At 51.0% G+C, this 17,269-nt stretch overlaps 1 pseudogene across 1 annotated transcript; it reads right to left on the bottom strand.

The window, feature by feature from the left end:
- Positions 1-11,307: 11,307 nt before the first annotated feature.
- On the bottom strand, positions 11,308-13,662 carry LOC306647595 (spastin-like; annotated as a pseudogene). The gene has a single exon. The product of its transcript is annotated as a spastin-like (transcript).
- Positions 13,663-17,269: the final 3,607 nt, after the last annotated feature.

The raw sequence follows: 17,269 nt of genomic DNA on the forward strand, positions 1-17,269 counted from the left end.
TTTTGAAATTAAAAAAAGGGAGGGGGATAGGACTGGGGTTGGGCTCAGTGGTAGAGCACCTCTGGATTCAATCCCCAGTACGAAAAATAAACAAACAACAACAAAAGTCCCCCCACACACATCATAGGCTTGGGATGCAGGTCTGTGGTCAAGTGAGTGCCCAGCATGCACAAGACCCTGGTTCAAGCCCCAGAGCCAGGTGTGGTGCCATGCACCTGTAGTCCCAGCTACTTGGGAAGGTGAGGCAGGAGTTTACTTCAGCTCAGGCCCAAGACCAGCCTCGGAAACACAGTGAGGCCCTGTTTTGGGGTATGATTTTAATTCAAGCAGTGCGATGACTCCTGCTTTGATATTTTTGCTCAAGATCAGTTTGAGGCCGGGTGCAGCAGTGCACACCTGTAATTCCAATGACTCAGGAGGCTGAGACAGGAGGATCACAAGCTCAACACCAGCCTCAGCAACTTATCAAGGCCCTAAGCAACTCAGTGAGACCCTGTCTCAAAATAAAAAATAAAAAGGGCTGGGATGTGGCTCAGTGGTACAGCACAACTGAGTTCAATTTCCAGGACCCCCCAAATCAATTTTATTATCATTTGTTTTTTGTGGTTCCGCACACGCTTCAGGGTTGATTTTGCTTCGGGAAGACTGAGTGACTGCAGTGAGCATCTAGATCAGAGTGTCGTGGTTACTTTCACAGTATCGATTCTTTCAATCCATGAAAATGGTATAGCTTTCCTCTCTCTGTATCCTCTTCAATTTCATTCAGTGTTTTATAGTTTTATTACAGAGATCTTTTACTTATTTGGTTAAATTCATTCCTAGGTATTTTTATTTATTTTGCTGTGCTGGGGATCAAACCCAGAGCCTCGTACATGCCAGCAAGCACTCCACCACTGATCTAGATCCCAGGCTTTTTTATGTTTTGGGAAAGAGAGAGGGTCTCACTAAGATGCCCAGACTGACCAAAAGACAAGTGCCGACAGGGATCTGGAGAAAAAGGCGCCCTGTGCACCATTGGTAGGAATGTGAATGAGCACAACCATATGGGAAAGAGTGACATTTCCTTAAAAAAGGAAAATTAGGACTGCCCCTATTCAGCAATCCCACTACCAGGTGTGTATGCAAAGGAAGCGAAATCAGCAGGCTGAAGACACAGCTGCACACCTGTGTTTACTGCAGCACGGTGCATATCAGCCCAGAATCAGATCGACCTTCCTGCCCCCACCAGATAGAAAACGTGGTAGATTACACAGTGGACTGCCGTTTCAGCCGTACGGAAGGAGGACATCATGCCATTTAAAACAGCGTGGATGGGAGTAGAGGTCACTGTGTAAGTGAAATCAGCTAGACTCTGAAAAAGGACTCATGATCTACTCATGCGGCGTCTCAAGAGCAGAGCTGGGCATGGTGGTGCACACCTGTAATCCCAGCGACTTGGGAGGCTGAGGCAGGAGGAGCACGTTCAACAAGGCCAGTCCCAGCACCTTAGTAAAACTCTAAGACCCTGTCTCAAAATTTAAAAATAAATAAAAGGACTAGGGATGTGGCTCAGAGGCTAAGCACCTCTGGGTTCAGTCCCTGTACCACACACACGTGTTGCGAGTGGATGGTGGCCGGCTGGGGCAGGGAGCAGAGGGAAGGAGGCAAGGGGCGAGGCTGGCCACTGCATGCTGAGCTGCAGTTAGGAGCTGAGCTCTGGTGTTCTGTGGCCCAGCAGGATGGTCACAGGTGACGCTGATGCTCCGTCTACTTCAAAAGCTAGAGGAAAGATAACTCATGTTTTACCACAAATCCCAAGTCCAAGCAGATAGTCTGCTGCCTGATTCGAACATTACACAACGTGTGCGCATGTTGAAATGTCACAGGCTACTCCATGAATATATTCAATTTTCATTTATCAATTAAAAAAGCCACGAGTGAGGAGATTCTTCCACGGGGTACTGGTGTACGTATTTTGTTCTTCAAATTTTCCTTTTATGGTTTTCATACTGGCTGATGATTTTTGCCTGAGTCGATCCGTCATTACTGTGATGACTGAAAAGTGATCATTGCTGTTTATTTTCTTCACCTCAAGGTCTGCTGAGCTCTGATGCCAGGTTCTGCCCCCTGAAGTCCTAACTAACTACAGGGGACACTCCTGGAGGACTGAAGAGCCTGAGGGCCCAGGTTGACAACACCAAATGCGCTGGATTTGTCTGTGTCCGCCGCGTTCTGGCTCCGGAAGCTGGTGAAGCTGGTGCCGTTGGACTTGTGCTGGAAAGGACCCAGATCTCCCCCACAGCCCTTCCTAGTGCATCTCCAGGCCCCCAGCCAATGACTGCCGACCCTCTGGTGGGCCACGGGTGCCGGTGGCAGGACACACGCCAGCTTCTGCCTCTGGCTGAGAAGGCTCCTTCTTTTCCACGCAGGTTCTCCCAGGGCGAGCTTCCTGCCTGCCCTGCTCCTGTCTTCTCTCACACACCTTCAGCTCACAGAGACGGTTAACAGAAGCTGAGAGAGGGCAGGGGATGCGACACACCGCAGTCACCTGTCGGGTAGAACCGGTGATGCCGAAGGGCTCCAGTTTGTGAAGGAAGCCGGTCACCACCAACCACGCTGCCACCGTAGTTTGGATCCGGAAGGTTCCCCACAGGCTGGGTTCCCAGTGCGCAGTGTTCAGAGTGGGGCTTCTGGGAAGTGACTGCATCATGAGGGCTCGGGTTGGTGCTGTGTTATGTGCCTTCCACGCCTAAGGAGGAAAGACAGGAGGAAGGACAAACAAGAGGCCCGTTTACACTCAGCATGGAAGTCGGCCATTGCTCCTTTCAAATCCAATATGGAACCTGTTAACTCCTCGGAAAGCCTCGTCCCTGCCGCCCTCTAGCAGAACACACCTGAAGATTCCTTTGTCCAATCTTACTTTAACAAACTTTTGCTATGTGCCCGACATTGGGAGACATCAGTGGATAGAATTCGTACTCTGTCTTTTCTTCTTTGGTACTGAACCCGGTGGTGCAGTTCTACCACTGAGCTACATCCCCAGTCCCTTCTATTTTTTATTTTGAGACAGAGTCTCACTGAGTCGCTGAGGCTGGTCAAGTATCTGGCAGTCCTCCTGCCTCAATCTTACAAGTCGCTGTGAATTAGGCATGCAGGACCACACAGCTCAAAATCCACATTTTAATGGGGTTTCTAGACTCGTTGTAAAAGTGGGCAGTGGAATTCCTTGGACGCTCCCCAGACGTGGGAAGAACTCTAGGGACTGTGTCGACCTCCTGATTCTGTGGACCCCGAGAAGGCTCTGGGTGCGGAAGTCCTCCGCCTCTCCAGTAGTGGCTGGCTCTGCTCGAGGAGGCCTGGACACACAGGAGGCTGCTGTGTGCCTGTGCTGGACCCACAGGCCACCTGCCTTGACCTCTGTGTCAGAGACCTTCTCCCTGGCCTCCCAAGGGATCCATCAGGTTCTTTTCTTCTCTGTGCACGTAATCGAGATCTTCTATTTTGAAACCAAATCTAAGTGAGTAAAACAAAGGGATTTAGTTAGATCAGTGGATGCCATACCGAATTTGCCCTTGCTTCTTCAGGCAAAGAAGAGGGACAGGTGTCCCTTACAGGCCTAATCACAGGACCATCATGGCCCATTCGTGTGACATTGTGAAGGTAGATCAGGCTGAGCCTCGTCCAGGCCCATCACAATCTGGTGACAGGTTCTTGCCAGAAGCCCCTGGTGTCCTCATAAAAGTGGGGTCCTTCCCTAAGGTGCCCTCCTGCACTTAGCGCTCCCCTCTGCCTGCAGCCCTCCCTCCATCGCCTCCTCTGCCCTCAAAATGCTCACTTAGGCCAGGCATGGTGGTGTACGCTGTCGCCCCAGCTACTCTGGAAGCAACTTATCAGGACCCTGTCTCAAAAAATGGAACTTAGAAAGGTCTGTGGATGGAGCTCAATGGTGCTGGGAGAAATGAAAAGAAAATGCCGGTGGGGATGAGAGAACCAGCCCCGTGGGCGTGCGGCGCAGAGCCTGCAGGCAGTGACTCCCCAAGGCCATGGGGTGCGGAGCCTGCAGGCCATGACTCCCCAAGGCCATGGGGTGCGGAGCCTGCAGGCCATGACTCCCCAAGGCCATGGGGGGCGGAGCCTGCAGCGGTGACTCCCCAAGGCCATGGGGGGCGGAGCCTGCAGGCCTTGACTCCCCAAGGCCATGGGGGGCGGAGCCTGCAGGCCTTGACTCCCCAAGGCCATGGGGGACAGAGCCTGCAGGCCGTGACTCCCGAGGCCTGCGAGGAGGAGGGCCAGGCCGCGGGCCGCCCTGCACACCCCACTCCCACTCCTGGCCACAGAACAGCCGGAACCCTAGCCACTCACCTGGACTCTGGACTCCGGAACGCCGATCTCCTTGGCAAGCTCTTCTCTGCGGAGGATCCCAGGGTAGGGGTTGTTCCTGAAGGCCCTGATGAGGGTGTGCAGCTGAGAGCGGCTGTAGGTGGTGCGGCACCGCCGGGCCTCACCTGGGCAGGGGGAGTCCACAGAGAGAGAGAGGGTCAGCAGGGACCTCGGGGCCCCACAGCAAGGCAGGCCCTCCGGCACCCTTGCGGCCAGCACACTAAGCAGGCCGTGAACGAGGGAGGACTTTTGGTGCTGGGAATCAAACCCAGGGCTGCAGCTCGCGCCCTGCCACCCAGCCGCCCCCGGCTTGGTTTTGTGTGTGAGACAGGGTCCCGTAGGGCTGGCCTTGGCCTCAGCGTCCTCGGCCTGGGTCTCCTGAGCAGCTGACTGCAGGTGTGCACTAGACCCCGCGTGCAGGGAATGCAGAGCTCCTGCTCGAGGCCGCAGGGCCTCCGCTCTGGAAACGGGTCAGAACTGCACGGGATGTTGCTTACTTTGCATCTGTTCCTGGGTGTGATCTTGCCCAGGGCCTTGGCTTGATTCCAAGGTCCTTTTCTGGAATTTGTGTCTAGCCCTGCGATTCTGAAACCAAACCTATGTGGAGAACAGAAAGCAAGGCCCTTAAGAACAGCAGAAAGTTCACCATTAGAGGTCACTGGGATCAGACCCCGTAAGCCCCTGGACTTCCATCCACATAGCCATCTTGATCTTGATGCTTATAGCTTTCCAAGTGATAAATTCATCCCCTCTAGGAGAGAAAACAGTGTCTGTTTTGTGTGGCTTTGCTTTGTTTCTTTTCTCTTTCTTCATTTCTTCTTTCTTTTTGGTGGTATTATGGATAGAACCCAGGGGTTCTCTACTGCTGAGCCGCATCCCCAGCCCGTTTTATTTTTTATTTTGAGACCGGGTCTTTCTAAGTTGCTGAGATCATGCCAGACCAAGACCAGCAATGCCGTGGGCTCCCCCAGTCAGGGAAACAGTCCATACCAGCTCCCAGCACACACGTGGGACACGTGCCATGCTTGTGGTTTTCCTTTCTTCCTTTCCACTTCTGGTCTTGGAGACAGAAAGGTTGTAACTTCAGTGACTCAGGAGGCTGAGGCAGGAGGACGGCAAGTTTGAGGCCTGCCTGGGCAACTTAGAGAGGACTCAGTCTCAAAATAGTAAGGGCTGGGGTGCAGCTCTTCTGGGCTTAATCCCCGGCACCACTAAATAAGGAAATAAGTGGGACTTGCAGCTCACCTGGATTCTTGACTCCTCGGCGTTGACTTCCACAGCAAGCCTTTGTTTGGTAGCGTGGCCTGGGTATGGCATTTGGTTAAAGGTGTCGATGAGGATTTTCAGCTGCCCTTTGGTGAATTTAGTGCGGTCGCGCCTGCGACCCCCTAGCATAGGCCCTGTGGAAAGATCAGGAAGTGAGCGGCGTTGGGGAGGCAGCATGCCTGGGGAGGGAGCCTCCTGCCTCTGTCTGTCTCTCCACCTGGAGCCCAGAGCCCGCAGCAGGGAGGCGCTGCCCCCTCACCACCGGGCCCTTCAACGCACAGGTGGTTTTCCATCTTCTCCAGCTCATCCAGGTACCGGGATGGGATCCTCCGCGCCCCGTTTGCAAGCCCCTGGAGAAAGGTCGTGTTGTCTTCGTGTGGATCGGGAGCAGCCAGTCAGAGGACCCATGTGACGGCTCAGTCGGGGACGAGGCCTCGAACCCGGAGGAACGAAGTTCGTGGTCCAGGCACTTTAAGCCTCTTTCAGTTTTTCTGGGTAAGATTCCGTGGTCTGTACCCATTACTCAGGTAGCAGGCAAACACTATCGATTTCCAAGATATTTTAAAAATACTATGTGCATAAAATCGATCAAAAAGGGATCCCCGGGCTGGAGATGCAGCGCAGAGTGGAGTGTTGGCCAAGCAGGTGGGCCTGGCCTGGATCCCCGGCACCCCAAAAGTGTGTGTGTGGCTGGGGGGATTCCATGCCTTGCGCAGAATCTTCAAAGAGGGAAATACCACAGCCCGTGATTTTAGAGACAGGCTGTCTCCTTCAAGTAGCCAGATCTGGAAAGTTCTTTGGGACGTACCGTCTGACTGAACTGGACGTGCAGTGAACTGGGGTGAAGAGTTTCTGGGGCCCTGGAGGTTTGGGGGCAGGCCTGGCAGCACTTCTGTTCGATCCTCCAACGCTGGCCCACCCGCTGGTCCACCCGCTGTGCCCACAGAGGAGAAGCCCACCCTCCAGAGCTCAGGAGCCCGCAGACATTGGTCCATGCCGCGCCTTGGTGACGGCCCTGCCCGTCCCTGCCTCCCACGTTGCTGTCCACGTGGCCCCAGCTGTGCAGTGAGCGTGCTCTCCCGCCTCGCCCAGGCCAACTGCTCCTTGCCAAGCCTCCCCTGAGCTGCAGCCCGAGGCCACCCATGAAGCTGCTGGACAGTCATCTGCCCCGCCGAGGAAGTCCTAGTCACGAGACTGGCTGCATGAACCGTGGTCCCAGGGTGGGGGAACGCTGGATGCTTTGGTCAAGATTCTTAACATCACCAGATGCAGAATCAGCATTGAGCCGAGTGCCAGCTCCTGCAGGTTCAAGGTACCACGCCAGTGCATGGGGCACGTGATATGCCCAATAAAGGGAGGCTGGATGGTGCTCTGGAAAACGACGCGTCTCCGTTAACATCCTCACCCCTGCCCCGGGGAGTGGTGGAGCCCACCTTGGTCCTAGCCCCTCGGGAGGCTGGGGAGGGTTCCTCCAGCCCAGGAGTTCAAGACCAGCCTGGGCAACCAGCCAGAGGCGGGTGGCAATCCCTCTCAAAAAAAGAAAAATAATAATCCTCAGAGGTCACACCTCCCTGGACCTTCATCTGCATTATTGTCAGCTTTTGGGGCCTTGACTGCACCCACTTTCTTTTTTTTTCTGGTGCTGGGGATTGAACCCAGGGCACTCTGCCACTGAGCCCCATCCCCAGTCCTTTTTATTTTTTATTTTGAGACAGGGTCTTGCTGAATTGCTGGCCTTGAACTTGTGATCCTCCTGCCTCAGCCTCCCATGTTACTGGGATTACAGGCCAGCATGGCCCACCCAGCCTGGCAAACATCCTTTCTAAAACTGAAAATTCCTTTACAGGAGGCTGAGACAGGCAAGTCCCTAAGCAACTTAGTGAGACCCTGTTCAAAGTGAAAAGCCACAAACACAAAGGCTGGCAGGTAGCTCGGTGGTGGAGTGCTCACCCAGGACAAGCATGGTCCCCAGCACTGCAGGTGGAAAGAGCCACCACAGATTTCCCCCACCAGAAAATGGCAATGGTGTATTTTTTTTTTGCGGGGGGGGTACCAGGGATTGAACCCAGGGCCCTTAACCTCTGAGCCACATTCCAGCCCTCTTTTTATTTTTTTTTTTTTTTTTTTTTTTTTTTTTTGAGACAGGATCTCGCTGAGGTGCTTAGGGCCTTGCTAAGTTGTTGAGGCTCCTGCCTCAGCCTCCCAAGTGGCTGGGATCACAGTCATGTGCCACCGTACCTGGCAAATGGTGTGTCTTCCTAACACTGCATCAGAGAAACGTTTTCTTTTCTCCAGCATGCATATCCAAATGTTTAGCCAACAGAATTTCCACAACTTCTAACAAGCCCAATCTCTTCCCCAAACCAGCATACTCTCCATCCGGTGAACTTACTGTTTGAAGAGCTGTCGTGAGCCATGTTGGAAGACAGTCCCAAAGGCCAAGAATCCATCCCTCAGCGGAGTCGCTGGCTGAGGCTGGGTTTTATACGATCAGCTCAGATGGCCCTACCCTAAATCAATCATCTGCATCATTCTCCAGTTCCTCCTTCAGTAATTTCACCATTTCTCTCTTAATCTAAGGAGTAGATAGGATTCCCGTTCTTCAATCAATACAGGTTCAATCTTCTCTATCAATCCTAAACCACGACGAGAACATTCCAGCACACAGTAGCACATCATGCTAACACATTTTAAACGCTCCTTATACATATTGTGTTCTTTTTAATCGTGTTCTCACGTTTTAGTTGTTTGCAAGTGGCGACTTGTCCAGTTAAAGGTGTCCTGTGCGGGAGAGACGGCATGAGAACTCAAGCGGCCCATCTGTGAGCCCCAAACCCCAGTAGAGACCCTGCCCCAAGGCTGGCCTTGGACTTCCAGCCCTCAGAACTGTGAGGAGAACCCTGGCCCAGTCATTCATGGCACGGGCGCTTTCTTAGGGCCGTCCTGACCAGTGACTGACGCCCATGCATCTCCCTGGGACCCTCCCTGCCTGGGACCCTCCCTGCCATGACTGACACCTAGGCATCTCCCTAGGACCCTCCCTGCCTGGGACCCTCCCTGCCGTGACTGACACCTAGGCATCTCCCTAGGATCCTCCCTGATGGTGACTGATGCCCACTATCTCCCTAGGACCCTCCCTGCCATGACTGACGCCCACACATCTCCTTAGGACCCTCCCTGACCAGTGACTGGCGCCCACGCATCTCCCTGGGACCCTCCCTGCCTGGGATCCTCCCTGCCGGTGACTCTGATGTCCCCACATCGCCCTCTCTGCACACTCCCTGTGATGTTTTCTGGATGCTGTTGTCCCAGACATGTGAAGTTTCCCTCTCTGAAGCCCCTACAGCCTACTGGACAGGACTCGGCTCCTGGGCCAGGACCGTGGCAGTCTCGAGCTCTAGGGTTCCATTCCAGTTGTGACCAGGAACATCCAGAACGCTTGTGTCATGTTACACTTCACACCACCAGCCGTGCAGGTCACAGAGAGGCTAAGTCAGGGCACAGGTGTCCCAGGCTTCGGGAGGCAGAGCAGAGGCAGGGAGCAGGTCCAAGTGCGGAGCCACTTCAGGCCGTCAGATAAGTGGCTCTGTGTCTCGGCTGGAGCCCAGCAGGCCTTCACTCTGAGCCACACCCCAGCCCTTCCTACTTTTCACTTTGAGATCCGACCCTGCTAAGTTGCGGAGACTGTTTGCCTCTTGCACTTTTCCTGCCCGAGCTCCCCGAGCTGCAGGGATGACAGGCAGGCGCCTCCACCAGCTCCACTCGCTTAATTCCTCAGTGTGCCTTGCGTCCTGCTGTTTTGTGGGCGTGCCATGTCCCCAACGTGGACGGAGCGGGCCGCTCCGCTCCATATGTCAGACGTCACTACTAAATCCACAGGTGGGTCACTGAATCATTGCAGGTCACATGGTGGTCCCAAGTCAGGCCATGGCAGGGTCTTCCTGCAACCTTAACTTCTAGTGTCTGCGGCACTCAATCCACATGGCGCACTTCACGCCAGCGTGGATGGGTTACGCGAAGGCTGAGGGAGGCCAAGTTGGCTTCAGCAGGAGAAACTGGAGCAAAGCAGAGCTGCGAAGCAGAGTCCCTGCAGGGGGTCAGGTGGATCAGAACGGGAGGTGGGGGGCAGAGCTGCCAAAGTGCAGGAACTTGTTCTAGGCCAAGGTCCCCACCGAAGGCAGTTCACGGTGTCAGCCCAGAGTGGGACGTGCGGAGTGTCATGGGCAGGAGAACCTCTAGTCTGTTCAAGCCCGAGGACAGAGATTCAGAGGTTTGCCGCTATGGCGCTCTCCCTGGGGAAGGCTCAGAGTGCCTCCTATCTGGTCTTGGGTGCCAATTCTTTTACCGATATTGGGTGAGGGGGCGGCATCACTTGTTCCTCTGATGTGTTCAGGAAACTCATGGGGCGACATCTTTAATCCCAGGGGCTCTGGAGGCTGAGGCCAGCCTCAGCAACTTAGCGAGACCCTGTTTAAAAAAAATTTAAAAGGGTGGGGATGTGGGTCACTGGTAATGCCCCTAGCTTCAATCCCCAGTACCAGGGTTGGGGGGAGCACATGGGCCTGATTTTTCTGACATGGGTTTGAAATGCCCATGCATCACATCCTTCTGATTAGTTTGATAAGTTCATGAGTGTTCATTATTGTTAGCATGATTAATTTATTAATCAGTTTGTGCCTTATGTCAGGCAGAATGTGGTTGTTTACCCGAACAAAGAAAATGTGAAGATATTCCACCTCAGTATTTACACTCAGTGGAGTAGATAGGAGCTGAAGGGCAAACACCCATTTGCCTTTATTTTAATATTTAAAAGGCCATGATATGAGTCTCTACTTTCTACAATGACATATAATAAAAGTCCAGGCATATTTATACAAACAAGAACAATTACTGTACATTTTGGGGAAACAAGTTAATCAACAGACTAGAACTTCTTAATGAAGTAAGCAGAAGAAACCTATAAAATGTATGCAGTGTATAAAAATTCAGCATTGTAAGTTTCAGTGAAGGGAGTCATAATTATTAAGAATAAAAGATGGTATTTCTACAGGTTTATAATTATTCTGTAAACAGTAAGTAATAAGCAATGAATTAGAAAGGTCTTAGCTGCCAGTATTTCCCTTCTTTCTCACTGGAGCCACTTTTATAGCAGTTAAAATCGGCTCTTTTAAGTATCAGAATAATTCTACCAGAAAATAAATTTCATCTGGAATAAGGTAATAGTCTACAATAAATTTTTGACTTTTAGGAAAAAACCTGTAGATATATGAAGACTGATCTACATGTTACATGACAGAGTAAGCCAAACCTCTATTTTACCATATTTCCTTTGTTGCTCTATTGCTTTCTAAATTGTTTGGCAGTAATGTAATAGAAAAATAAAAAGTAAAAAGAATAGAACAACTGTGTAATATTTGTAGATTTGTGAAGGAAAAAAGCCTCAAACTAGCTTTTCCCTATTGCTGTTAGGAAAAACTTCATTTGGCACAGTGGATGTTTTTTTTTTTTCTTCATTTGGATATATCTTTTTTTTAAAATTTTTTTTATTTTTTTCTTTTTTTATTTATTGTAAACAAACGGGATACATGTTGTTTGTCTGTTTGTATGTGGGTTAAAGGCATACCATTTGTATAATCATAAATTTACATATGATAATGTTGTTTGATTCATTCTATTATTTGGCACAGTGGATTTTTAAGAAGAAAAGAACAAGGAACAAACAAACAAAAAAAGAAACAAGAATGTTTGATATTCCAATCACTGGTAGTTAAGACATTAGGAAAGAAAAATAGGAAAAATTTCTACTGTAAGAAAAAAACAAGACAAACAACCAAAGGCTCTGTGTCTTCTACCATTCACTGTCTCTAGAATACTTTCATCTGCAACACAATATACAAATTATTATTTACATTACAATTATATTGGTAAAGAAGACCAGAATCAGCTTTTCTTGTGCTCTACCTTACAGTGCCCACTGAAATAACCATGAACATCCAAGGCAAGAAGGCCTTAAACAACAAAATATTCCATTAGTGTTGTGTACTTTATTTGTTGTCACATTCATCTTCAAGTCTGGAGCACAAATAATTTTAAGACTTTGAAGAGTTTGTAAACTTAAGAGTTTCTGTAGTAGTTGGTAATTGTTCATTGAAGATCATGTGTTTCTTTCTTGCTAAGTAAAATGTTCTGCAGGCTTACAAATACATTTCTTTAAACGGTGGTATCTCCAAAGTCCTTGTTCCACTGTATGTATGCTTCTAAGGTTTGAGGACTCACACTGTGTTTTATCTTTTTCAAGGATTCCGTGAAGTCAGACAATTGAATATTTCTCATCTCACTGGCAGACATATTCTTCACCTGTTCTGGTTTCAGTTCTCGGATCGGACCCAGTGCTGCATCTTTTGCCAGAGCTGTGAGATCACTTCCTGAGTATCCATCAGTCATTCTAGCAAGTTGTGCTAGTTCTTTTTGTGTCAATGGGCTTCCTTGTTTACATAACAGATTTTTGAGTAAAAGTAGTCTGGTCTCCTCATTTGGTAAAGACACAGATACCCATTTGATGAAACACCTGAGAACGGCCTCATCAAGCTCTTGTGGCCTGTTAGTGGCACCCATTACAAGTACTCTGTCATCTCCAGAAGATTGTACTCCATCAAATTCTATTAGAAATTCAGTTTTTAGACATCTACTAGCATCATGCTCCCCTTCTCTTCTTTCACACAAAAGGCTATCAACTTCATCTATGAAAATTATAGAAGGCTGAAGTTCTCGAGCCACAGCAAAAAGAGCTCTCACCAATTTCTCACCTTCCCCCACATATTTTGAAGTTAAACTTGCAGCACTTATATTAAAAAAGGTTGCATTAGATTCTGCAGCTACTGCTTTAGCCAACATTGTCTTGCCATTTCCAGGTGGACCAAAGAGTAGCAATCCTCTGGTAGGAGCTCTAAGCCCTGTAAACAACTCAGGTCTCAGAGAAGGAAGAATAACAATTTCTTGCAAGGCTTGTTTTGCCAACTCTTGACCAGCTATATCATCAAATTTAACAGCTGTTCCATTGTCCACAATTTCATTCATAATAAGATTAGCAAGGTTGCTGTCCACATTCCTAAAATTCTTTAAGTCTTTCTTTTTATGAGGAGCAGTTGTAGGGGTAGAAGGCTTATTTTTTCTATTTGTTTTAGGAGTACACTTATGAATGGCAGTTGCAGGACCAGGACTCCGTCTTCCTCCAGAAACCATTGATAAACCACTGCAACTCGGTGCTCTGTGGTGACCTGAAAGACCTGTGGCTCCAGTTTTTAGAACTGTTTTTGAACGAGGCAGTGAATTACTAGCATGTGTTAAGGGATCTTTTCTTTTTGGAACAGCTCCACTTTCTGACTGAAGATGTCCATTTCGGCATGTCAAGTTAGTATTGTCATCAAAAACATCCGCTTGTGACTTGGAAAATTGCAAAACTGGTTGCAGCTAGAAGTTGGAAACGATCCTTGGCCATAACCAAATTAGTCATCATTTTAGCTTGAAGTCGTCTAACTCTTCCACACTGTTCACCTTGTCCTGTAACTATAACAGCGATTCCTTTTTCTAGTTCTTCAATACCTTTCTTATACCATTCCACAGCTTGCTCCTTCTGTCCTTTCTCGTCCTCATCGATGCGCAGGGCAATGGAGATGTACTCGAAGGCCTGGTTGTGGAAGGCCCGGCGCCCTGCGCTGGGGCGGGGGGCGAGGCCGAGGCTGGCTCCAGCACGGCCTGGGAGCTCCTCTTGGCGGCCATGAGGGCGCGGGAGAAGCGCTGGCAGAGCCACACGAAGAGGAGCCCCAGGTGGAAGGCCACCAGATGCAGCAGTGCGAAGCCTACGAAGAGCGCATAGGAGAAGTGAAACAGGTTCCGCTTATGCAGCGACCTGGGCGGAGGGGCCGGCCCTGAGGCGTGAGGGGCGGGGGCCAGGCAGGAGGGCGGAGGCCTCGCAGGCACCTGGCTGCTGGGGCCACCGGAGCCTTTCTTCTTCCCTCATCCACCCGGAGAACTCATTCACAGCGCCCACTGCCGGGCCGCCATAACCCGTCTCTCACAGACCTACGGCGACCAAGCTGCGGCGCTGGCCAATGCGTCAGTGAGGGCCAGGGACCCCCGCGCACTTGCGGCTCCCAGGAGCTCAACACCTCCACCACGCCTAGAGCTGCTGTTTTATACTATGTAGTCACTCAGGGCAGGCACACCCTGAGAGCTGCTGTTCTACACCATGGAGTCACTCAGAGCAGCGACAGTCTGAGAGCTGCTGATCTACACACCATGGAGTCAGAAGAGCAGGCAAAGCCTGAGAGCTGCTGTTCTATACCATGGAATCACTAGGGCAGGCACAGCCTGAGAGCAGCTGTTCTACACCATGGAGTCACTCATGGCAGGCACAGTCCGAGAGATGCTGTTGTACACCATGGAGTTACTCAGGGGAGGCACAGCCTGAGAGATGCTGTTCTGCACACCATGGAGTCACTCAGGACAGGTACAGTCTGAGAGCTGGTGTTCTACACATCATGGAGTCACTCAGGGCAGGCACAGACTGACAGCTACTGTTTTGCATATCATGGAGTCACTCAAGGCAGGCATATTCTGAGAGCTGCTGTTCTACTCACCATGAAGTCACTAGGGTGGCCACAGGCTGAGAGCAGCTGTTCTACATCATGGAGTCACTCAGGGCAGGCACAGTCTGAGAGCTACTGTTCTGCATACCATGGAGTCACTCAGGGCAGACAAAGTCTGAGAAATGCTGTTCTATACAATGGAGTCACTAGGGCAGGTTCAGCCTGAGAGCAGCTGTTCTACGCCATATAGTCACTCAGGGAATGCACAATGTGAAAGCTGCTGTTCTATATCATTCAGTCACTCAGGGAATGCACAGTGTGAAAGCTGCTGTTCTATATCATTCAGTGACTCACGACAGGCACAGTTTGAGAGCTGATGTTCTGCACATTATTGAGTCACTCAGGGCAGGCACAGCCTGAGAGCAGCTGTTCTACACCATGGAGTCACTCATGGCAGGCACAGTCCGAGAGATGCTGTTCTACACCATGGAGTCACTAGGGCAGCAACAGCCTCAGAGCTGCTGTTCTATACCATGGAGTCACTAAGGAAGGCATAGACTGAGAGCTGCTGTTGTACACCATGGAGTCACTTAGGGCAGGCACTGCCTGAGAGTTGCTGTTCTACACACCATGGAGTCACTACAGCAGGCACAGCCTGAGAGCTGCTGTTCTACAACATGGAGTCACTCAGAGCAGGCACAGTCTGAGAGCTGCTGTTCTACACACTATGGAGTCACTAGGGCAGGCACAGCCTGAGAGCTGCTGTTCTACACCATGGAGTCACACAGGGCAGGTAAAGCCTGAGAGCTGCTCTTCTGCACACCATGGAGTCACTCAGGGCAGGCCCTGTCTGAGAGCTGCTGTTCTACACACCATAGAGTCACTAGAGCAGGCACAATCTGAAAGCTGCTGTTCTATACCATGGAGTCACTCAGGGCAGGCACAGCCTGAGAGCTGCTGTTCTACACCATGAAGTCACCTGGGCAGACACAGTCTGAGAGCTGTTGTTCTGCACACTATGGATTCACTCATATCAGGCACAGTCTGAGAGCTGCTATTCTGCACACTATGTAGTCACTCAGGGTAGGCACAGACTGAGAGCGGCTGTTCTATATCATGGAGTCAATCAGGGCAGGCAGAGTCTGAGGGCTGCTTTTCTGCATATCATGTAGTCACTCAGGGCAGGCACAGTCTGAGAGCTGCTGTTCTACACACCATGGAATCAATAGCACAGGCACAGCCTGAGAGCTGCTTTTGTACACGATGGAGTCACTCAGGGGAGGTACAGCCTTAGAGATGCTGTTCTGCACACCATGGAGTCACTCAGGACAGGCCAAATCTAAGAGCTACTGTATAATTATGGAGTCACTAGGGTAGGCACAGACTGAGAGCTGCTATTCTGCACACTATGGAGTCACTCAAGGTAGGTACAGCTTGAGAGCTGCTCTTCTACACCATGGAGTCACTCAAGGCAGGCGCAGCCTGAGGGCTACTCTTCCACACCATTGAGTCACTCAGGGCAGGCACAGCCAAAGAACTGCTGTTCTACACAATGAAGTCAATCAGGGCAGGCACAGCCTGAGAGCTGCTGTTTTACACCATGGAGTCACTAAAGGCACGCACAGCCTGAGAGATACTGTTCTACACCATGGATTTTCTCAGGGCAGGCAAAGCCTGAGAGCTGCTATTCTGCACGCCATGTAGTCACTCCAGGTGGGCACAGCCTGAGAGCTGCAGTTCTACACCATGGAGTCACTAGTGCAGGCACAGCCTGAGAGCTGCTGTTCTGCACACTATGGAGTCACTCAGGGCAGGCACACTCTGAGACTGGCTCTTCTGCACACTATGGAGTCACACAGGGTAGGCACAGATTAGAGCTGCTGTTCTACAGCACGGAGTCACTCAGGAGAGGCACATCCTGAGAGCTGCTGTTCTGCACAATATGGAGTCACTCAGGGCAGGCCCAGTCTGAGAGCTGCTCTTCTGTACACTGTGGAGTCACTCAGGGCAGGCACAGCATGAGAGCTTCTGTTCTACATAGAAGTGTCACTCAGGGCAGGCACAGCCTGAGAGCTGCTGTTCTACACCATGGAGTCACTGAGGTCAGGCACAGCCTGAGAGTTGCTGTTCTACACACCATGGAGTCACTCAGGGCAGGCACAGTGTGAGAGCTGCTGTTATACACTATGGGGTCATTCAGAGCAGGCACAGTGTGAGAGCTACTGTTATAACACCATGGAGTCACTAGGGCAGGCAATGCCTGAGAGCTGCCGTTCTATACCATGGAGTAACTCAGGGCAGGCACAGACTGAGAACTGTTGTTTTACACCTTGGAGTCACTCAGTTCAGGCACAGTCTGAGAGCTCCTCTTCTACATACCATGGAGTCACTACGGCAGGCACAGTCTGAGAGCTGCTGTCCTTCACCACAGGGTCACTCAGGGCAGACAAAGCCTGACATCTGCTGTTCTACACCGTGGAGTCACTCAGGGTTGGGACAGCCAGAGAGCTACTGTTCTACACCATGGAGTCACTCAGGGCAGACACAGTGTCAGAGCTAGTGTTCTGCACGAAGGTGTCACTCAGGGCAGGCACAGCCTGAGAGCTGCTGTTTCGTGCACCGTGGAGTCACTCAGGGCAGGTACAGCCTCACAGTTGCTGTTCTATACCATGGAGTCACAAGAGCAGGAACAGCCTGAGAGCTGCTGTTCTATACCATGGAGTCACTAGGACAGGCACAGACTGAGAGCTGCTGTTGTACACCATGAAGTCACCCAGGGCAGCTCAGTGTGAGAGCTGCTGTTCTACACACCATGGAGTCACTAGGGCAGGCACAGCCTGAGAGCTACTGTTCTATACCATGGAGTCACTAGGGCAGGCACAGCCTGAGAGCTGCTGTTCTATACCATGGAGTCACTCAGGGCAGGCACACTCTGAGACATGCTGTTCTACACACCGTGGAGTCTTAGGGAAGGGACAGCCTGAGAGGTGCTGTTCTATACCGTGGAGTCACTAGGGCAGGCACTGCCTAAGAGCAGCTGTTCTACACTATGGAGT

This window comes from Sciurus vulgaris, assembly GCF_902686455.1.
Source record: "Sciurus vulgaris genome assembly, chromosome: 17".
Lineage (NCBI taxonomy): Eukaryota > Metazoa > Chordata > Mammalia > Rodentia > Sciuridae > Sciurus > Sciurus vulgaris.